This window comes from Aptenodytes patagonicus, chromosome 14 (assembly GCF_965638725.1).
Source record: "Aptenodytes patagonicus chromosome 14, bAptPat1.pri.cur, whole genome shotgun sequence".
NCBI classification, from domain to species: Eukaryota; Metazoa; Chordata; class Aves; order Sphenisciformes; family Spheniscidae; genus Aptenodytes; species Aptenodytes patagonicus.
In genome coordinates this window covers 9,031,660-9,053,837 of record NC_134962.1, presented here as the reverse complement: position 1 = coordinate 9,053,837, position 22,178 = coordinate 9,031,660, and the positions used below count along the sequence as shown (strand labels likewise).

Below are 22,178 nucleotides of genomic sequence, written 5' to 3'. Positions count from 1 at the left end.
ATTGGTAACACCTGTAGTGGTGACAGAGGTATTTAACCCAGAGTTACTGATCAGCTGAAAGCAATATTTTCTGTATGGTACATGAGCTGTTTCTATTTCCCTGTTTTTCCTTCTTGGCTGTCTGCTGTTTTTCTTTCCCCCCAAAAAAATCACAGTGCTGCTTTCTTCCATGCCATGTGTTGATCTCACTTAACTGTTTGGTTTTGTTTTTTTTTTTTTGTTTTTTTTTTTTTTTCTTTAAACTCTACTCCAGTAGCACTTAAAATTCAGGTCAAGCCTTCAAGCTCAGGAATGCTTGGGATGGAGCACATTCAGCCGTCAGTTTTTAGTGCCTGATATGAGACTGAATAGACTTCAAGTGTAAACTGTTTGTTGATGCAGAGGTGAGTTTGTGAGATTAAATTAGAAGGAGGTAAGCAATGCAGGTAAGGGTTTTTGAAATTCAAGTCTGAACTGCTGCTTTTTTCTTGTGCTGCAAAACCCTCTTCTTTTGCATAACCTTGGTCCCAGAGGGGTAGGGATATACAAAGCCTTTGCAGATTTGTGGCTGATGCAAAGGAAGGACTTAACTGGTAGAGATAATATGTGTATTATCAAACAGATGGAGTATAGGTAATGTGCTTGTGTGTGTGAGTGCTAGCCTTCACTGGAGGAAAAGGTGTACTTTATGAGGTCAGTAGTTTTCTTACAAACCTCTGCTGTTTCATTCATATGTAAACATGTAGTGCAGGTAAAACAGCATTTCTTTTGTGGCTGGAACCTGGTTCCAGTGGAGTTAATGTTGCTGTTGACTTCAGCGGAGTAAGAAACTCTCCATGAATCCCTCCCGTCCAGAAGCCAGACGCAGGGAGGATAGAGCCTAGATAAACTTCACTGCAGACAGAGCCATTTCTGATGATAACAGAGCTTTTAACTCCTCTTGTCTGAGCAGACCTTAGTTTTACAGATAAGTGTTGTCAATAAGGGTGGGTATTAGTATATAATACAATTTATCGCTGCTTGTCTCTTCTCTTTTTACAAGAGCTCTTCATCTTGTTACCCAGGCATCCGATGCTATTAGAACAAAGCATGCAAACCCAGAGTAGCTGATATTTTCTGTCCAAACTTACTTGAAATTATACTGACGTGAGGGTTTAGGTAATTTGAGGAGACTTATTTATAGCTCTTGTGATGGCAACAGCATACTTCCAGCAGATTTTAGGATTTTGAAACCCTGTGGAGCCTTGGTCTTGACTTTGAGAAACACCCATCACTCAGCTGCAGAGACTTGCAAGTGTGAAACTGGGTGAGCCTGTCCTGTGAAGTTGGTAGCAAAATTCCTGATGCCAAATCAGATCTTTATATAGTGTCACGCTGGGTGGCCGGTTGGAGTTTGTGAAAAGGTATCTTCTACTTTTCTCTTTGCAAGAATCTTAGAGTAAAGTTTTCTTTTGTTAACGTGTACCTTTGCTTTCCCCTTCTGATTGCTTGTAGAAGTGCATGTGCTGCATTGTGTCGTGGTGCCTCTGCCATATGCTTTGTCCAGAGGTGCATTGGAGCTGTGCTCAGTTGTGTCTCGATGCGGGAGTAGATAAGCTTGCACCTATAGGGTTTATGTTGAGTTTACGTGATAGAGATACAGGTATGGATACCTGCGTTGTCCAGCAAGAGCTAAGGACTAGTCATTGTGCTGAGCAGCTGGTATTATTGGCTTTGGACTATAAAATGTGTCATGGTACAAAAGATACCTATTGTATCACCAACAGAGTCCAGCTAGCTCTCCTACCTCCAACTTTTTTTTCCACACTGGCCTTTTTTTTTTTTTTTTTTTTAAGACAGCATTACTGATTGCGGTTCAGTATTTATAGTGGTGTAAGATACTGCCTTGGAAAGCTATAAAGGTAGACCTTTAGGCCAGAAGACTTAAAAAAAACAAAACAAAACAAAAAAAAACCCCACCAACAAACAAACAACCCCCCCCCAACAAACAAACAAAAAACAAACCAAAAACCCCCAAAACTGTCTCTTAAACATGGTATATTTATCCACTGCACTGCACTGATGTTACCAAGAGAATAAGGTAGAGAAGCCTAGTGTCCTATCTGGATTAAGGAGGAAAATGCTGTGTTTGTTTACATCCTGAACATAAAACATCACACAGCATTTTCAGAGGTCATGCGCGTACCGGGGCAAAATTACTATGGGAAAAGGCAGTAGCAAATCTTGGGATAATCCATTTGCCTTGAGCAAAACCTGTGTAGGGCATACATATGCTCACATACCTGCAGGTTTGGAGGGTGAATTGATCTAGATATCCAAGTGGCCTCTGATCACTGTGCTGATCCTGGTGCACTGGAACAATGCTGTGGTATTTACGGAAATCTTTAAAAAAAAAAAAAAAAAAAAAATTAAAAAAAAATTACAAAAAATATTGTCTAGGACAATCTGAGATGCCCAACTCTGAATGAACACTTCATATTTGGATTCTGAGTCTAGTGGTACAGTGAATTCAGTCCAATTTCAGTAATTAAGCTAATTTTGTGAGACTTCATACAAGCAGTAGGATATTTTACAAGGTGGGCTTTCCATTCAGGTCTCACGGGATCAGACTGAAAAATCCTTAAACCTCTTTCTTTCAAGAGATTCATGTCTAGCCAAATATTTAAGAAGCAATCAGGGCTTAACAAGCATCCAACTTACCCACCATCTTCCCAAAACAGTTTTTTTGGGGTTTTTTTTACTAGTTTGCTTCTCAGAGTTGCGAAAATAGCCAGTGGAGATTGTCAATTGGAAATGTCGCCTGCTTTGTTATTTATTAGTGTGATTTGACTTCAGGGTAAAAGTTTGCATCCTTATTAAGAGTGTAACTATTTTCCCAGCCTGTGTGCTTAAAGTTTTCCTAGAAAAAAAAAAAAAAAAAATTGCTTACAGGATGTTTTGTTGGTGTATGAGCCTGGGAATATGTCACAGTTTGCCACCTTCTGTTTTTGCCATTTGGAAAAGCTAATTTTGTTACAGGGTTTGCTTCTAGCAATTTGTAAGCAGCAGCTGCAGTGAGGTACAGTGAAGGGGGCCCTGTCTGAAGGAGTTCTGTGCATCTTGAGAAGGTGGATTTTTTTTCCCTTTTCATTACTGCTTCTCTTTGCTTGAGGAAATTGTCCTACCCAGTAACACTCCGCTCTCTTTTCCTGAGGGCATTTTCCGTGCTTTTAAATGAGTTTCTAAAAGCCCCTGATTGTTGCCTAGTTAAGGACTGAGAGCTTCAATCACTCAAGCTCATTTCCCTGATTTAATGAGCAGTGCAAATCACTGACAGCTTCAGACGTTGCCAACTTCTGAAATACAACTAAACGCTGAATCCTCCATCAGTTTGGAACAACTCTCAAACACTGAAATTATTAGTGTGACCTGATGTATGGGAGGAGATGACTGAGCAGATAATTAGATGGGGCTGAAGCTGAACCTGGGGATCTCATATGAGTAGTAAACAGAGGGGGTTAGTTATGTCTACTGTACAAGGTATGAGAACTTGATACTTCGATTTTTCAGTGGGAGACAAAAGGGTTTGTCTCCAGGGCATGTATTTTCGTTCTAACCAAAACCAGATCATGTGGATGGCAGAACAACTTGTGTTGCTGATGGCAACCCCCCTAGGAGGGTCGAGGCATGGATGGAATCCATTTGGGGTGAGGGTTATAAAGAATTTTGAAATATTTGGAATTTTACTTGTGACTTTCTTGAATAAAGTGATCTAAAAATAGGATCAGGCTGTCCTCAAAACAAATATGGACATAGGACTTGCCTAACACTTTCATCTGTGACAACCAAAAGTTAGAATAGCTGAAATCCATGAATGAGTTGTTGATATGTTCTGTTGTTGGATCTCAAGGACTGAATGCAGATTTTAAATACTGTAACTGGGAATTGGCAAGGTAAATCTAAAGTAACACATGCAACTATGCAGCCCTCGGTATCTTCTTAGTTTAACAGTTAAGCCCTTGTCATTAGTCATTAAGCTTAAACAGCCAATATATCTCTGCTGGGAGATACGTTCAAGCACATTCAAACTTGCACCCAAATCTTGTGGCTCACTTCTATTGATGTTATTCATTAAGTGACCTTGGATGCCAAAATAACAATCCTTGGAAAAGCTAATGCTTCTGCATAATGTGATTAAAATATAAATGTGCATTTCATAATGATTATACTTTTCTCCTCTCAGCTGTACTTTGGGAGTGGATTCTTGTCCTGTGACAGCATGTTCAGATATTACCTCTTCTAAGATGGGATTTTAATCCATCAAGGGAGAAGGTAAATAGGTCTTAGCTGTAATTCCAGTATGTTTTTATTTTTATGGATTAGATTCAGTTGATAACTGAATGAAATAATTCTGAACCTGCTAGGAAATATTAGATGACACTGTGGCATCTGAAGAGTCTGTTAGTGAGGATAACTTGGGACCTTTTTGAGCCAAGAAGAAATGGAGTATAAGAACTTTTGACCAAATGTATGTCCGCCGCGTGGAAAGGTTATTAGTGAAATGATCCCATTATAATTCTTGATTTATGGATTGTTCCTTAACTCATTAAATAATCTAAAATGTCTGAATGACATGTAAGAAATGGTCTTTATCAACAGGCTGTGCACTGAAACAAGCAAAAATGAATAGATATGCATTTTAAGACCTACTTTTATCACTGTTTCGAAAGGAGATATTTAGAACTATAGGGCAAGATGATGACATAAGAGCTAATTAATTCTAGTGAGACTTATTTTCTGTCTTTGTTAGTGAGGATATTAATCAGTTCATAAGTGCTATAGATTTAGATGGTTTTGGATTGGGCTTATCTCTTCCTGGCTTTCCAGCACTGGTCATTAGTCATTCTTTTTGAATGCAAGTCTTTGTGAAGTTACAGAGAACTGTGCTCGCCTTGGGGTAAGCAAGCTGGTGAGACCGTTCAGCTAGGCTGCAGGAGCTGGTGAGGCAAATAACTTTAAAGATCTAGATGAAGAGGTAGAAAAAATTTGCAAGACTGCAGTTTAAACTTACTGTTTAAGTTGCAGTAGTGCTCCGAGACTTGTATCTGGGACAGATTTTCACTGTCTACTTGGTGCTGTTTAGGTGCAAACAAAGACTTTGACCTTGACCTAAAAAGTTCATAAAAATGATGTGTCTGCATATTGTCCAGACTATATTTAGCATTTCCTGGGCATGTGCAAACAACTCTTGGCTTGAGCAGCTTCCAGCCTAAGGCTTTGCAAGCAAACAGAGGCCAGGGTGAGTGAGACCTGTATATATGAATTAGCAAAATTCACTGTAACTCGCAGAACCTGTCAGCAAGGGAATTTTAGTCATTCTCAAATTGCTGCCCAGGCCTGTATAATAACCCACATAATGCTATTTTGGAATTCTGGTGGCATTCTTCAGAGCTCAGATATTTTTTTCCTTCCCATCATGCCTGGTACAGGGTGGTCCCTTCAAAACCCTGGTGATGAGCTACCCCAGTTAAACTTCAGCCTAAATTTGTTTTAGGCTATATTGTTGTATTATTGAGTTTTTAGTGGAAACAGGGATACTATCACTCCGCTCCTGAAAATTATTCCTTAAAGGCAGTTGGATTTAGACTGTTTTGTTGCAACACCTCAGAACGATGTGCCAAGAGCTGTGTTCCTGCTACTTCTGTTCATAACAGGTAGGTGAGGGCAGAGGGTGAAATATGGAGGATGTCATATTCAGTGTTATGCCATTGCATAGTAACAGAAATATTAAATAATTGAAAATACTCTAACCAGTGCTGCTGCGGTTTGGAGAATGAGCTTGAAAAAAATTGAAAATACTCTAACCAGTGCTGCTGCGGTTTGGAGAATGAGCTTGAAAAAAACAGGTTTTGTCACATAACCCCAGTCCAACATTTTCTTGTAGATCACTATAAAGAATGGAGCAGAAATGACTCTTCCACTGGGGACAGTGGGTCCATCTCCACTAGACCTTCAAAACACTCGGACTGACACTTATTTTCCCCTGTACTAAGTGCAGATGGCACATGCCAGCACCAAGCCCTGCATCACAACATACTGAGTACAGGGGAGAATATAAACCAGCAATGGAGGTACCTGTGGAAACAGGAATTGTATAGTGCTTGAGCAGCTGCCCTTTGAGCCTGGTCATCCCCCCAGCTAAAAAGGATTAGAGCCATCACTGGAACGAAGTTAGCAAGGAAATCTTGATTTCACTCTTTTTAGGTCTCAGCATCATATGTGTTTTGTCTTTTTTTTAACCAGTTTTTGACTTGGAACCTATATGTAATGACACTTGAATAAGTTGTTCCTTTTCCTTCCACATATATTCTTTTAAGCTGCTTCACCAGGTTCCATCTGAAAGATGGTCCTGGGAGAGGACAGATCTGTAAAAGATATTGTAGATGTGATGATAAATTTGGAGCCAATTGATCTTGGGTACGAGTAGAGCGTGTTTAGTTCGTTATAGCTTCTTACCCTTCTTGTGGCATCTCTGAATGGGGGTTTTGGTTTTCTAATGTTTGAGGCAACAATTAGATGCCAAAAGTTGCTTGAAGAAGCAAAGCTGCTTTCTAAGAGAAGGCAAGGCAGAGAGCAGCAGTGGAGACTTACATAGGAGGTAAAGCGTTTCAATACGCATCAGGGCAGACTCTGCCAAGGAGAGTTGTGCATCACCTCACTAGGGCTCTTTCACAGGACTTGAGGGATACAAGTTGGATGCTCTGAATCCACGCTGTTTTGCTGTTTGTGTGATCATCCATGCAGTAGAGAATTGAGTGTAAAATGAAGCAGTGGTGGCTGCCTGAATCCACGAAGCCTTGGAAGGCAGTGACTCAGAGAGAAGCCATCTTCAGCCCACTTAATGCCTCTGGAATCACTGCTCTCCATGCTGGAAAGACACCCACAGGCATTAAGGGGTAGCAAGTGCATGCTCTAAACAGCTGTGTTGCTGGAGAAGATTACCTTTCATAGCTTGTCACCAGTTGCTCATTACTGTCTCATGTAGGACCAGCCTGTGCTACAGTTCCCTGTCTCGTTTTGGCAAATGAGCTGCCTTAACAAGGACCATCATGGCCCAATCCAGAGGAGCATGTCTGTCCTAGCTCTTATTTAAGTAGGAGGAACAGGTAAAGACTGAAAGGGCTGCTTATGTGAATGAAAATTAGCGTCTAATTCTTGGTGGGGTGGGGAGTTAAGGGTGGAAGGAGTTGTGAGGAAAAACCACTTCAGGGAAGAGAAGTGAAAAATGAAGGAGTAGGAAAGAAGGAAAAGCAAAGGTCAGGAACAGTGATAGTCCTGAAGGTGTACATGTGACTGTTACTGAATGAATGGTAAGGTACTGAACAAATAGTAATTAAAATCCTAGCTACTATGTAAATGCCAAATTATAGCTGTGATCTTTTTGCAGACTTTCCTTTGATGTGAGTGGGAGTCTGTATGCTACCCTTGGGAATGCTTAAGACTAAATATATTCTCAAAACCATAGAGATTCAGTCTCATTCCTGGCATGAGTTGATGTCCCTTTGACATGTACCGGCCACACCCTGAGGTTTCTATGAGGATGAATGTAGCTGGGGTTAACTGTTCAGTGTTTCCAGCACGGTAACTTTCCTACAGACGAGGGTGTTCCACTGCTACCCTCCTGCACAACAGGATTTATAACCTGATCCAGAATTGAGCATTCTGCATACTCCTGAAAAACGTGGCCATGAAACTACATGGGGGAAATTATGCTCTCACGTGGGCGGGGAACATTTCGCACTCTTGTTAAGAGAATAACTGGAGTCTCCTTAGGTAGACAGAGTGGGTAGGGTGCTGTGTTCATCCTTAGGTAGATGGGGTGGATAGGGTGCACTGGGCTGGGGGAAATGCTATTGACAACCTATTTGCTGAACACATCTCTATAGTTCTGTTTCTATAGCAACCCTAATGTGAAATGTGTTGCTAGAAAAACATTAGTTACTATAGAAACAACTTTCCTGTAAGTGAAAAGTTTACTTTGTAACACATGATACCTAATATTAGTTTTTTTAAGTTAAACCACCCACGTGTGTTGAAATCAATAAACAGATCATTGTACTCAAGACCGCATAGCTGGAAATGTAGGGAACTTGCATGTCTTCCACTAAAACCATCTGCTTGGCTTTGACCGACATCAGACTGACTTCTGAGTAGCAAGACAGAAATGTTGTATTATGCACGGTGCAAGGGACTCTTGAAGTACTCGTATCTGAAATTTTGTTTGAGACCCTTAATTCTGTGGGAAATCGGTCAATTTTGGTATTTTGTGGATTGAATTTTTTACATTTAAAAACCCACAATTACTAACTTGAGTTACTAGGCTGTATATTTAGACTTACCCTAATGGCCATTGGGACTTCAAAATTGGGGGAAGGTTTTTGATTGGCTTTTTTTAAGGTTGCTTTCAAGAATGACCTTTCTGAAAGCAGGGCTTGGGTCTCGTTCTTCATGTTCTGCTCTGATGTATTGTGCAATAACGCTTCTTCCCAACCCTAAAGCACTTGCAATATGGGTAATGGGTATTGACCAGTGTGTGACTTGAGGAGAGTGGCAAGCATCTCAGCAATATTGTTGGGCTCTTTGCCTCTGCTTTGGGATCTCTCCAACATGTTTTTTGCTGTTAAAGCCTGGTCTATGCTTTCTGGTTTGCTAGCACAGGAGTTAGCCTACCAGCCTTAGCAGTATCACTCTGGCAGTGAAAGTATCAGTGGAGATGCAGCAACCCTGGCAGACAAATCCTTTTGGTAACACTCGAAGGACCAAAGTCAGCTACGCCCATAAAGTTGCTCTCTTGCCAGGTAAGCTGAGCCTCTCAAAGGAGGGTCTGCTGGTCAAGTGATGGCATCAGACCCGCTTAGGTGTGAAGGCCATCGCTGTCATGGAAGCTCATTTTCCGAGTAATGCATTGACTTCCTTTGCTAGGCAGTTTATTGTGTTATAAAGTGCCGACAGCAAAGCGCAGTGGTGGAGTTTTAAATGTCACCAAGGTAACGATCATCAGTCACCTCATTACAATTTCATATATAGATCTCTTCTCTTGCAAATATGAGACTTCCTTGTTCAAAAGCGATGCAGGGTTTAAGGCTGTTTCTGAGCTGGAGAAGATTCTTCTGTTATTATTCAGGCTTTGCTGTGTATATTGGGCCAATACTGCTTTGGGTTACATTGGTATGAAACTGCTGCAAGTTCACTAGTGCTTGTGGGGGATTTAATGTAAAGGATTTCCTGTCTTTTGTGGTTTTAATTGCTACCTGGTTTTGAGTGCTGCATTACATGAGCAGATGATAAAACTATAGTAATGGGTTAGCAATCGTAAAAACAATTTCCTATTGTTTCTGCACTTACAGCACTATTAGTGAATCACTGTGCGTTCCCACGTCTCCTCCTATGAAATAAGTACTGTTAAATATTGTCGTAGTTTTATGGTTGAGTACATCGAGCTGCAGGTATAGGAAGCTGTTGTAAGCACTATGTACACCTTGTTTGGAGAGTCTGAAGCCTTTGAGAAGGACTTGGATCCAACAGGTTTCATAGATGTCAAGTAGAGTGTGAGGAAGTCCATCACATTTTCTCTATAAACGAGCTGAAATATGGAAAAGCTTTTTAATTCTGTTAATTGTACTTTTCATGGTGAAGTCTTCTAGAAAATAACTTTGGTTCAGAAATTTCTCAACTTTTGTTCCAGGTTTGTCATCCAATTTCTAGCCTAGAGGCTTTCCCCTAAGGGAAAGATGCTTAAAGGCCATACGTTGCTTGGCTGGAGGGGGGAGTTCCTGGAGTAGTGGTGGATAAACCAGCTCACATGTATCGTTTTACAGAATGTGTAAAGATTCAGATGTCACAAGAATGAAGGGGTGTGGTGTGTGTGCACAAATGCAAAATGAGGTGCAAAAGGAAGCTTTCTGCATGGCTATATAGCCTCCCTGAGAGACAGAAGTGTCCCCTTGTTAATAGCCTGGACATGCTGACTACTCTGAAAATAGTCCGCTCTGTGCCGTTCTGCATGATGGAGCAGCAAATGCGTGTGACTCCCAGGAACGCAGGGCTGCTGTACTCTTCTAGTGTTGGGCTCAATTCTGCAGTTAATTGTATATTCGTCTTGAGGTTGGAGGGAACTTGTAAAACCTGATCCTTGACTGAACAGAATTTCAGAAGAAAAATGGAGCCATTAAATGGACCTCTGGTGTTGGGATGTGTTTGTTACCTCGTGGAGCTGGGGAAGGCAGGGTGCAAAGGCAGCTTCAGTGGGCAGAGGAAGCCAGTGCTGAAAGGCATGGAGGAAAGAATAAAGAAATTGGGAGATATTGTTCCAGAAATGCTGTTTCTTGAACAAGTGCTCCTTCTGAAGGTTCGTACTGTCTCATCACATGCTGCTAGGTGTCTTGGTACACAAAGTCTCAGATTCTCACGTTTGAATGAAGGAAAGAAATGACATCTCGTGAAGGGTTTCAGGATGATTGTTTTCAGGCCTTTTTTCATCAGGTGACTTATACATGCTGTGTGGTTTAGGCCATTTTGGACTGTTAAGTTTAGGAACTTGTAAAAAAATTAGAGTTTATGTAATTCTACCAGCCTGATATTTTTAACTTAAATGCTGCAATTGTGAAACTCAGTGCTGCTTTTGGGTTTTTAGCTCTTCCACAGTATGTGCCAGCTCTGTTTTAATCACTGTATTTCATGCTGATCACCTGCAGATAGATCTCTTGCAAAGTCCTTTTGACTTTCAGAGCCTGTAGGTAGGGTGGACCTGGCATGAGTCTGGTCTGGAGCAGTGCTGAGAGGAACAAGGTTTATGTCTCCTTGTCAGCCTGACAAGCAGATTAGGCAGCCTTCCTCTAAGGGATTCAAAGTCAAAAGGATTAGATTGGCCTCCTGTTTTCTGAAGAAATCTGAAACTTGGAATAGAAATGTGAACACACAAGCTGTTGTTTCTGGACTCCTATAATAGCCTTGTTCTTAGTGCTGCAGGAGTTTTCCTTCAAGCACATTTGTGTGGTGCAACTGTGGCATCAAGTGATTGGCGGGATCCATCTGCCCGTCCTCTGTGTGGGGCCCAGGGGACCGGATAAAAACAAGATCTGTTAATTTGGTGTAAGGAAAATATCATCTTCCTGCTGGCTCTGGTGTATTCCCAGCTCAAGATATTCACTTAACTCTACTCTCCCCGTGCTGTGAGGGAGCACATGCTTCTCTGGCTGGCAGGGCTGACCTAGTGCCTACCTGCTCTGCAAAGCAAAAGGTCCATGAAAAGCTTAGGAAGCTCCTTAGTGGCTAGGTGGGAAAAGGATCTTGCTTACCAATGCAGAGAAGAAAAAGGACTTCCATTGCTTGCTTTGGATGCCACTGAGCAGAGCCCATTGGACTGCTCCCACCACTGCAGTGCTTCCTTGGAAGGAAGGTACCCGGGGAGATGTGGCTGTAACCAAGAGGAGGCTGTAAAGAAACAAGGGGCGATACTGCAGTGTATGGTCTTGCTCCTGGTTTGGCAGCATGGTGCCATGCTGTGAATTTGAGCTGGACCAGCTGGTAACCTGCCAGTTGGGCTGGGTAGTTTCTACTCAGTCCCTCATTCTCTTTTTCTGCAGTTTCGTGATGGGGCTGCAGGGGTTGGGACTGGCTACCTGGGCTGTGCTGTTTGCCTTGCAACTGAATGCCACGGACATGGCTGGCTGGTCAGACCCACATACTGCTGCCTCTATGTCTGTGTATCTTAAAGATGTGTAGAAGAGACCATACCAGCCTCGTGATGTGAGTTTAGGAGATTATGTCATCAGGGGTAGGGTGCAGGCTGAGGATATTTGAGTTGTTTAGCAGTCCCAAACTTCCCAGCATCCCAAAATAACCTAGGGGTTGATTCTTTACGACCCTGTTCATCACTCCATAGGGAAGCTTAAGAGGACAGTTACCTCAATTCAGTACCACAGAAGAGATCCCAGGAGTTTTTTGCAGATTTCCATGTTTGCTATGCTCTGAAGAAACAAAAAAAAATCCATGACTGGTCTTTTTTTACAGCCACCTTTGACCAACCAAAGCTGTGAACACATCCAGAAGGAATGAAGGCTCGTGTCCAAAAGACACATAAAGAGGGGTTGGTGAATAGTACTTCATTGAGACAATGGCCACTAGGATGAGCAGAGCTGTCATCAAGGAAGACTTCCTACTCTGTTGCTTTTATCTCATGGCTTTCTGGTTTGGCTTTCCAGATGACCTTGCTAGATGATGGCTCTTCTTCATGCGTAACTTGAAATGTGCTTGTATTGGAACATCTCTGTGGCAGTTATTGCTTTGTGAAACCTCATGGAAGTAAGCGCTCACATGGATAAAGATCTTGGTTGGAGCCGATTTGATCTAGCGGATGGGCAGAAGAGATTTCCAGAGCCAGTATTTCAGATCTTTTGTGTTGTGGTTTGTTGAAAGTTTGGCTAGTTCTAAGCGTTTCACTGAAGATCTGGGGGTAAATTTCAGTATTGCTCCATTAATGTCCTAAAAGAAGGGAAAGGAGTAAGGAGCCATGCTTTTCTGCACTGGTAACTTAAAGACAGAATGTTCTAATTTGGGTACCATAAATTATACCCATGAATAAGCATGTCCTGATTTTTCAGAGGTGCTGAACACTTATAATTCTATTGACTTCAGTGGAAACTGGAATAAGCCCAGTGCATGCTTTGGATAAATCTTGTTATGTAACAGAAAAATGATGGTAATTTATGTTCAAGAATCTTTCATCACAGCACTGAACTCTTCTTTGCAGTTTGACAGAAGGAAAAGTTTGAAGAGTTGTGCTGAGACTCTTAATTCACCTACCCTTGCACCTGCATAGCGCTTCCACTGTGCAGGTGCAGGACACCTGCTCATGTGCTAGCTTTCACATATCCCAGTGCTGGGCCACTTTCAGACAGTGATGCTACCTTGTGTGGCGTGACACCAGCAAAGCTGAATGCCTGTGACTCACTAAGTTTTGGATGTTTGGTAGCTTGCTGCATCAGAGCCTAGAAACCTTTTTGGCACAAGAGATCTGTGGCATTTAAACATGCTTTGGACTACTGGAAAGGTGTGTGCAGGTGGCTAATAGTCTGTCTTAGTGTCTGCACCTGCAAAGCCCAGATGTGAGCATGTACATAAACAAAAATAAAGGCTGGGAACACAATGTCTTCAACCCTTTATTGTGTAAATCAGGGATGTGCTCTCCAGGCTGCTCTTGTGCGATAGCTCGTGCTCCGAGTCCTTTGCCTTTCGTTAGGAAGAGTGGCCAGTGGGCACAGTAACCGTACATTCCCTTGGTCCCCTCCCAACACTGCTGTTTGCTTTTAGCAAGAGTGCAGGGAACGCTGAGTGCAAGTTAAAAATAGAAATAAATGAAGAGAGGAAAGCAATCGGAACACCTAAAATCCGGCACTATCTTTAATCATAAGTAGAAAAAAAATGTATTGAGTGTTGTTTGATCACAATCTAAACACAGTCTAAACAACCCTTTGAATTTGTAAATGACATGCAATAGAGGTATTTTTAGCTCATGTTGCTCAGATCTCGAGGAGGATTTTTTTGTATGTTTTAGCTGATCACATTTCTCGCATAATAAGCTCTAGTTTTCCACAGCAGTTTAATTTTCTGTGAGCCTATTCTGTATGCAAATAACTCTTCTTTTGTGGTCTCCAGTGGCAAGATTATCTTTATTCGGGTGGATTTAAGGTAAAAAGAACTTTACTGGAGGGCAAGAATGTAATCTCTTCATTTACCTTGTTTGTCTTCCTCAGGCACGTTTTTATTAACAGTTTTGCTTGGGTTTTTGTCTTTTCTGAGGTTGAATTTACAACAAAAACATGGCAAAAATTCTTCTCGCATCTCTAGGGAGTGCCAAAAAGCCACAGTTCTTGTTGCATTTTCTGATTGAGGCACATGCCTTTTTCCCATACTGTCAACAGAACTGCGTTCGAAGGAGGGTGCCTTCTCCTGGTTTTGCCAAAGAAGGGCTTATTAGCACCTGAACCAAGTCGTCATTGTGATATTAACATCTATTGGACTTTCCTTTATAAGTATGTAGGGAGCGTGTTTCTCTTCCTTGTAAGCCTACCTACAGTTTCATGTTGGAGGCTCATAGAGAGACGAATTCTCAAAGTCTATTTGAGTGTACTTAGTGGGGTCATATGCTCCATCAGCCTTGTGCAAGTAGAAAATGTTCTTTAATGAAATAAATAACCTAGGCTTCTAATGCACACTTCTACTGGATGGCTTCTGCTGTGATAATGAAAGAGCAGCTGAAAAGATCAGTCTTATCTTCAGAGTGTGCCAAACTGATTTTTGTTTCCTGGAAATGAATTCAGGACTTTGGAGTATAGATATGGGACAGCTACAGAAGGCACGTACAGCTTTCACATGATGGAAAGACTGGAGGGAGGCCACAGACAGCTAGTTTTTGGAGGGTTTTCCAAACAAACTGGTGCTCAGATTTAGTTTTACAACAAAAGAGAATTAATTCCCTGCTTTAGGGGCCAATGGTCCAGATGCTTCTGTGTTCCCAACCAAGATGGTCTATGATGGAAGTACTTGAGGCCTGTGTGCTGGGGAAGAGACTTGCTGTTTGAGGCAATTGGGAGGAAGCAGAAAAGCCTGGAAGAGGCTGGAAAGGCCAAGCAAACTTAAAGGAAGAGAAAGGAGAAGGCAACAACGGAGGAAGAAGAGATGGAAGTAGGCAGTCATGAGGAAAGAATTGAGTGGGGGGCTTTCCTCAGCAATCCTCTGCTTCAGCCAAGGTCTTCTCCCAGCTATGCAGAGCTACAGTGTAGTGTTGACCTGTGCAGACCACCATGCCATGCATGGAGTGCAGCAACCATGGGTCAGGATGGCACTGACCCCACACCCTCCTTAGCAGATGTCTGTCTCCTTCCTGGAAAAGGAGTCAGGGCCACGCGGGCAGTGAACAGACTGCAGTTTGGGGGCACAGCTTTGGCAGGCTCTTTTGGCTTCCATATTTCTTGTTTAGACCGAGAGCATGTAGTTGTGGGCCAGTGACAATGAAAGAAATCTGTGTCTGGATGACTGATGAACAATAAATCTGTAAATACAAAGGGTGAATGTGATCCCAGTGCCTGCTCCGTTCCACTATCTGAAAGCAAATGGACATGCTGTCATAAGCAGAATGGGAATCCTGTATTTTGACTGATAATTAAATTCCTCACTCTTGTTTGTTATACTTCAGATATTAAATAATATTCATAGGAAGTGTGTTCTTCCTCCATCATTCTTAACGATTAGTCCCAATAGAGGTCTGCTGAAATCAGTTGGATTGATTGCATAATAAATTTCAGGGTTCTTGGCAGTTTCAGTGAAAATTAGAGTACCTAGAGAATTAGAGACTTTGTTTAATTACAGAAATGGCTAGAGTCAGGCTCTGAGTTGCAGTTCAGCACAGCTTTAGGATCTATGCTGACTTCAGCCTAGATTTTCTTTACCTCTGTGCTACTGTCCGTTGGATGTTTTGGGATCTTTGCCATGTCCTCAATTCATATAGTTGTCATAGGAACTATTTCCTAAGCTGTGTTCTGACTTGTTCCATGAGGCACTTTATTGTATTATAAAGTGTTGACAGCAAAGCACAGTGATAGATTTTTAAATGTCACCAAGGTAACTACTGGCATTCAATGACAGTTTCAGATAAAGATGAATCCTTTCTGCAAATGTGACTGTGTGACTCCAAAAAATGTGCTGAGGATGAAGGTGATTTGTGATACAGCAACGATTTCTCTTGTCACTTTGCAAGGTTAATTGTGCCCATTCTGTTTTCTGGTAACACAAATGTAACATAGGTTATTGCTCGATTCTTCAGCTAATGTCTTGATAGACATTGATCACTTGGTAGTCTGTTGTTTTGGCTTTTTTTTATTCTGCTCCATAAATGAGCCTGTCACTCTATGAATAGCAGACTCAGGGCTTATCTCAGTGATGCTCTGTAACACCCAAAGTAACTGTGCTTTAAATGGCATTTCTCTGGGCTTACATAAACATCCCAGAGATCAGAGCAGGAATTAGACTTGTCTGCAAATATCTTGAAAACTCAGATTGTCTCATTCGTCCTAAGCCTGAGAAGATCAAAGTGCTAGGACTTGTGGAGATTAGGGAGAGTGGACAGCTTGAGCAAAAATTTGTATTTTAGAGAAGGGCTTTTTGATACTGGGAGAGAGTGAAAGTGCATTTGTGTGTGGGAGGTGGTAAGTGTGGGATCTGAGGGATCAAGAGGGGAGGAGAGAAGGGAAAGATAGTAGCAGGGTAAGAGTCTGGCAGGCAAAAACCCGCAGATGGTTTGATATTAGAGATTGCGCTGTTGAGGTTGGGTTTTGCCGAGTGTGAGAGCTGCTCTGAGGCTGTGGGCAGTTGATTGACTCTGAAGGCAGAAGGCTTCCCGCAAGCAGCGCAGATGCTGAAGACCCTTAAATCAGCTGAAGCTCTCTAATGTGGTTTTGAGGTTGTAGCCAAGAAAAGGGCTTCTTCTAAGGCCTCCTCAAAAATGCCTGGTGACAGGCAATGCTGCTCCTCTTGTTACTCTTGACCAATTTGCCTCCTCCCTGTTATCTTATCCATTAGGTCTCAACATCTTTTCACAAAGAGTGATAATAATCACTTGGTATCATTAAAGTAAAATTTAGGCTATTATACATTCATTTTTTTCTCTGCCATTAAGAACGGGCTTTACTTTCTCAGTAAACCATCTTATCTTTTTTTACCTGAAGTTTCATGTGAAAGTGAAAAGAACAGAGCCTGACAATGTCATCTGAGGAAAGCAATTATATTTTAAGGTGAAGTGTTTTGTGAACGGCATCCTGATTGCTTGGCAGAGCTAAAAATAGCTGACCGGTTAAATAGCTTATCAGCATGTGGAGACCTGGGAGTAATGCATTTTTACTGTTGCCTAATAATTCCATGCCAAATGTTGTCCTAGCATTGGAATTATAATGGAGGGGGAGCAGGTGGCTTCTTCAAGAGAAGGTGCTCATGATAAAGTGGGTGAAGTAATATATTTCTGTCTAAGGCAGCATAAACCCTCTAGCAATTTAATTTACCAGCACAACTTGAGGTGTCAAATTTCAGACGGTTTTGTAGTGCAAAACACTCGCAAAAGTTTTGTGCCTGAACCAAACTCACAGTCCTCTGATGAAGGTGTAACAGCAAGCCTGGGCAACCTAATAGCTGGTTGATAGCTGGCAGTCTGGTTCACAAATACCAACACATCTGCATGCATGCCACTGCACTGTGCATATTCCTCCTGGCAGCTGCTTTTTCAGGAGGATGAAAGGTTCCCTCGTAGGTTTGGTCCAGGCTTGGTCCTTGTCATGGCTGCTCAGGGCAGGGGGAAGAGTCGAAGAGCATCTTCCATGTGATTGTTCTCAAGCCTGTCTGAAGGGTGGAGCTGGTATTTCATACAGCTTAGAGGGGGCAGAGAGAGCCTGTCCATTAGGAGAGAAGTCTTGGCTCTCTGAGTAAATTAAGTAGATTTACTTGCTTAATTAGTTCATAACAGAAAATGTGTTTTAGTCACCTGAACAATGTTTTCTGGCCCTGTTCTTTCGCAGGGCACATACATGTCTACCTGCTGCTCTATGTACTAAAAAAACCTTGATCTCTGTCAGACACTTTTTGCTTACGCAGGGAGGGTTGGTTGTTGGTGTCAGTGTACAAGACTTACTGCCTGCTTGGCAAAGCCATTGAAACGTAAGCCAGACTGTGCTTTTTTCCCCAGAAAAACTTAAAACAAATATGAAACTCCCTAAGATAAAAGGGAAATATGGGCAAACCGCAAAGATGTGCAGAACACTTGTCCTCACTTGACAAGTAACATGAAATCCAAACAAAGGACTGGGATTTCTGAGGGATTTGCCATGTAAGGGGCCCAGTAGAGAGATAGAATTTTCTGCCAAGACAGTTTTGTTTATTTTTGTTTCTTGTAACATGGGGAGTCTTTCTCGTTGTTTTTTAAAATTTTTATTAATCATCATAATCCCCCTTTCATCATGAGCCTGTCTACCAACAGAACATTTGTCCTTCTTGAGGCATCTATTTCCATCCTCCCCCCTTAATTTTCCCTCCCAGGTGCAATGTCGATTTCAGCCCATTCATTATTCTTCAAGGAATACTACATTGGGAGGGATTATGCTCCTCAGATGTCTCCATCACTGGATAATTCCCCTGGAAAAAACATAATTACTGAAGAATTTTTGCTGCTGCTTTCTCTTGAGGAGTTAAAGGGGGTGAGATTCTAGAGAACTTTTCCCTTTGGAGAGAATTTCTCTTTCCCTGGGGACGTGCCATGTGAAGAGTCCATTTGGGAAGGGGTACTGTCACTGTACATCTCATCCGTGTGGATACGGTTGTGCTTGCCTGGTACAAAACCTAGTGACTGTGTAAAGAACTTAGGCAGCTATGCATATAGCAATTAACTCTCTCCTTTTGCCACGCTGTTAGGGGAAATGAACTCTTTATATGTTGTCATTGTCAAGACAGGTTAACAGAAGAATCCAGTAAATGGCAAAGACGTGGTTAGCTCACATGGACATGAATTCTTATGAGCTCCATCTTAGGAAAGTCAGATGACTATTTTTTTTTTCCCCTCACTGAAGAGTGACTTGGTTACTGTGAGCTGCTTGTACTTTCCGTAATAGTATGAGGTTATTGGCTGATTATAGTAAATTGATGATTGTGTGTTTCAATTTGGTCCATAGGAAGGACTGATTACATACTCGGTATCGGCATAAACTCTCAGGTGCAACTCTATTACAGTCACTTGAAACCTCTTGTTCCTGACAATGTTCAGTCTTAAAGGAAACAATATTGTAGAAAGGGAATTAAAGTGGGACTGAGAAGATGAATTAAGGATTGATAAACTGCTATGTATTTATGTGAAACTGAAGTTTCTGTACTGTTTAAAGGCATTTCTTTGTTTAGTTTTAATATATTCAAAACATTCAGATATTTTTCCTAATATTTTTGAAATATTTCTAGCAAGAAGAATGGAAATAGCTTTGTTTCTCATCTCCCTCTTCTGCCTCTAGGAAAATTCTCATGAGGCTATATTTGACGATTTCTGAATCTTAGTTCAATAGCTCTTCAGGGTATTTGCTGTTAAACACACGACTTGTTCAGAAGCTCTGTTAGATTTGAAGCAATCCAAGCAGAGGAGAAAGCAGATGGGAGGACCCACTGAGTGTGTTTTGTTTTTAAAAAATGCAGTGATATAGTAGTAGTTCTCATTTTGTTTTTGGAGATATGTATCTAAACTAGTGATTCACTGATTTATTCTGTAACTTTACACTTCATGAGACAGAAGTCTTATGAACACTGAAGCACCCCAGTCCTCTGAGGATTTGTTCTCAAAATGTATAGTTCTCAAACTCCTGAAGACAAAGCTCTGCAGACTGTTGGTGAATCGCGGTCTCTGGCTTCAGAGGTACCAGATTATGCAGGAATCTTGCGTTCTTCTGGGTCTGGTGTCCATGTAGTCACCTATACAGTCTTTACCTGACTCTCTCAGGCTGCAAACACTTCAGAATGATTATTGTCCTTGTCCACTGCTGAGCACAAGTGAGTTTCTTCTATTAAAGGGTCCTCTCGACTATTCCAGTAGCATTATTATATTTACAATGCTAAGATTATTTAAAATCAGATTGAGAAGCCAGCTTGGCCAAGCAGCATTCTGCATTTATATTTAGACATATATGGTTCAAATGACAACTGAAAAAAAAAAAACAACCTGAAAAGGATCTGTCATGTGGTACTTAACTCCTGTTAAGATAGGCTGTCTCTTTTAGGGTCACACACTGCCAGAGAGTGCTAGTGTGCCTGATGAGTAGGAACTGGCATTCAGCTTTATAGGAAAGCTGTAATATAATGTAGCTGCAACATAACTAGCCAGGAAAGGCTGGTTAAGATACAAGCACGTGCTTTTTTTTTTTTAGCTGAATATTGCAAAACTCAACATACAAGGAGGTAAGAATATGTATTTTAGTTAGCACTGTTTTTCTGGCTTCTTTGTTAGCTTAATCTCTGAACTGGTGCAAACCGGATACTATTCCAAAATAGGAGAAAATCTAGAGTAGGTCCTGATGTGATTTTTTTTTTTTTTTGCGGTGTTATTGTCATCAGTTTTCTTCTTAGCTTTATGCATGGTGGTGCCTTCATCCCTAGCTGGGAGATTTGGACTGTGAGCAGGAGAAATAGCTGCAAAATGCCTGCAGTGTTGTGGTGTTGACAGCTGGGTCTTGTGGCTGGGAGAACACTTTCAAACTATGATGCTTGCAGAGGAGTTTAATTTTCTCATAAATATGCATCCCAAAGGATGACTACCATTGAGCACAAATGAGGTCTGAACCAGGACCTTGCATCTTGGAAGTGAGCTTGGGCCAGTATCTGCAAGCAAATAAGACTTCCCAGAAACAACTTTCCTATCCGAAAAAGATGTGAGCGTGTGCACACATTCACATACATTTTCTTTGTCTTTCTCTCACATTCACATCCTAATTTGGGAAGCAGAATGAGCTGGAAGCTAAAATGCAGAATTTATCTCCACAAATGTGAATGGAATGGCTTTATTTTTCTTTTTGTATAGTCTTTGCCTGGTATATGTTCTGAATAGGAAAAATGAGAGCTGGTAAAATATGAATTAAAACTTAAGCAAGCCAATATAGTCATTAAAAGGAATGCTGATGGTCTTAATTAGCAGCATATTAGCATGTTGTAAGCACCAGCAGTTCTACTGAGTTGCTTGGTCTGGCTGATTCATCTGTATTTACTACTAATTAATGAAATATTACAATCATTAATGCTCTTTGCAATTTCTTTATAGGGAAGTTAATTGTGTAAAGACTTAGAGCTGCACCAAACTTTAGTGCTAGAATAAGATCTCATACATAGGGGGCTGCTGGAATTATTTCACTGGTGATTAATAGGTACTGAGCTTTCTGCCCCTATGGTAGGATGAGGTGACCCTGTACTACAGCTTGATTATTTTTTTTAATGTTTACATAAATGTCTCTATTGTTTGGAAAGCATCTGCCAGACAAACATCTGTTGTGTCAGAAGCAGAGCAGAAGTTTGCCAGAAGAAAAGCAGAAGTTTGTGTCCAACACGAACTGAAAGATTATTCATTTTGATCTGTCTAGACAAGAGCTTGGTTGTGTTTTGAAAATGGGTTTCATGACAATTAAGAACTTTCGTTCTCAAACTCTTTAATAAAATGAGAAGCCACTTAAGCATTCTCAAGAGCATCGCTTTGATTTGTACCAAATTTATTAGTTTAATAACCTCTAATGAACCAGCTGTTGAGTTACAGTATAAATGAAGATGGTCCAGATTCTCATTAGTCTGGGTTTTGTTATTGTAGTAGTATTTTTATTTTGTAACAGTAATGTGAGACTGTCCATTAAAAAGCGATGTTGGAGTTTGGTCTGGTTTTACTATACCGCACTGTTAGGTTAATTTAACTTTCCATATGTTTTCTCTCTAAAGAAACTAGCGGGATCAGCTATAGTTAAAGTTGGGTCCAAAGCAAACTCTTAGATTCACATGTTCTTCAGATGACTGCATCAAGTTTGGGATCCAAATGTAAGACCTTTAAGGTTCTATATCTAGCAAAACATAATGTTAATACATTTTAAATCATTGCCTGTTAATGTCTTTTTTCATCCAAAGGACTCAAATTCTGTACGTGACTGTGGTGTCAGTATCTGATTAAAACAGAAATAGAAATATTGTAATTACCTTTCTGGAATTGTGTTCTTAAAGGGAGACCACATGTCGGATTGAATCCACTAGAAATCATACACCCAGGATAGCATGTGCTAAATACAACCTGTGCTATTAAGATGTTTGGTGCTGCTGACATCAAAAGAGTATGGTAAAGTATCAATATTAACTGTGACATTGAATATGCTGTTTGACTGTAGTTAGGACTGTGGAGTTGAAGCCTAAGTTTATATACAAACAAATTTCGAAGTATGTCTTATAAAATAAGTATATAAAGTGACTATCTTTCTTATTCAAAGATCTTTAACTGGGAGAGGGGGACCCCGGCTAAGACAGGGTTTTCTGAGAAGGAGGATTGCAGCTGAAAACTTTCACAGTGACAGACTTTGGAGAAGATTGCTCAGTTTTAGTTGTTCTTTTATCCTTTCCTC

The 22,178-nt window shown here is 41.1% G+C and overlaps 1 long non-coding RNA gene across 1 annotated transcript in view; it reads left to right on the top strand.

Annotated features, from left to right (window-relative positions):
• The first annotated feature begins 327 nt into the window (after positions 1-327).
• The window catches only part of LOC143167148 (uncharacterized), a 114,868-nt gene continuing 93,017 nt past the window's right edge, over positions 328-22,178 (top strand). Inside the window, exon 1 of the long non-coding RNA XR_012996506.1 lies at positions 328-383. This is a non-coding gene — a long non-coding RNA (uncharacterized LOC143167148). The remainder of the gene's footprint in view (positions 384-22,178) is intronic.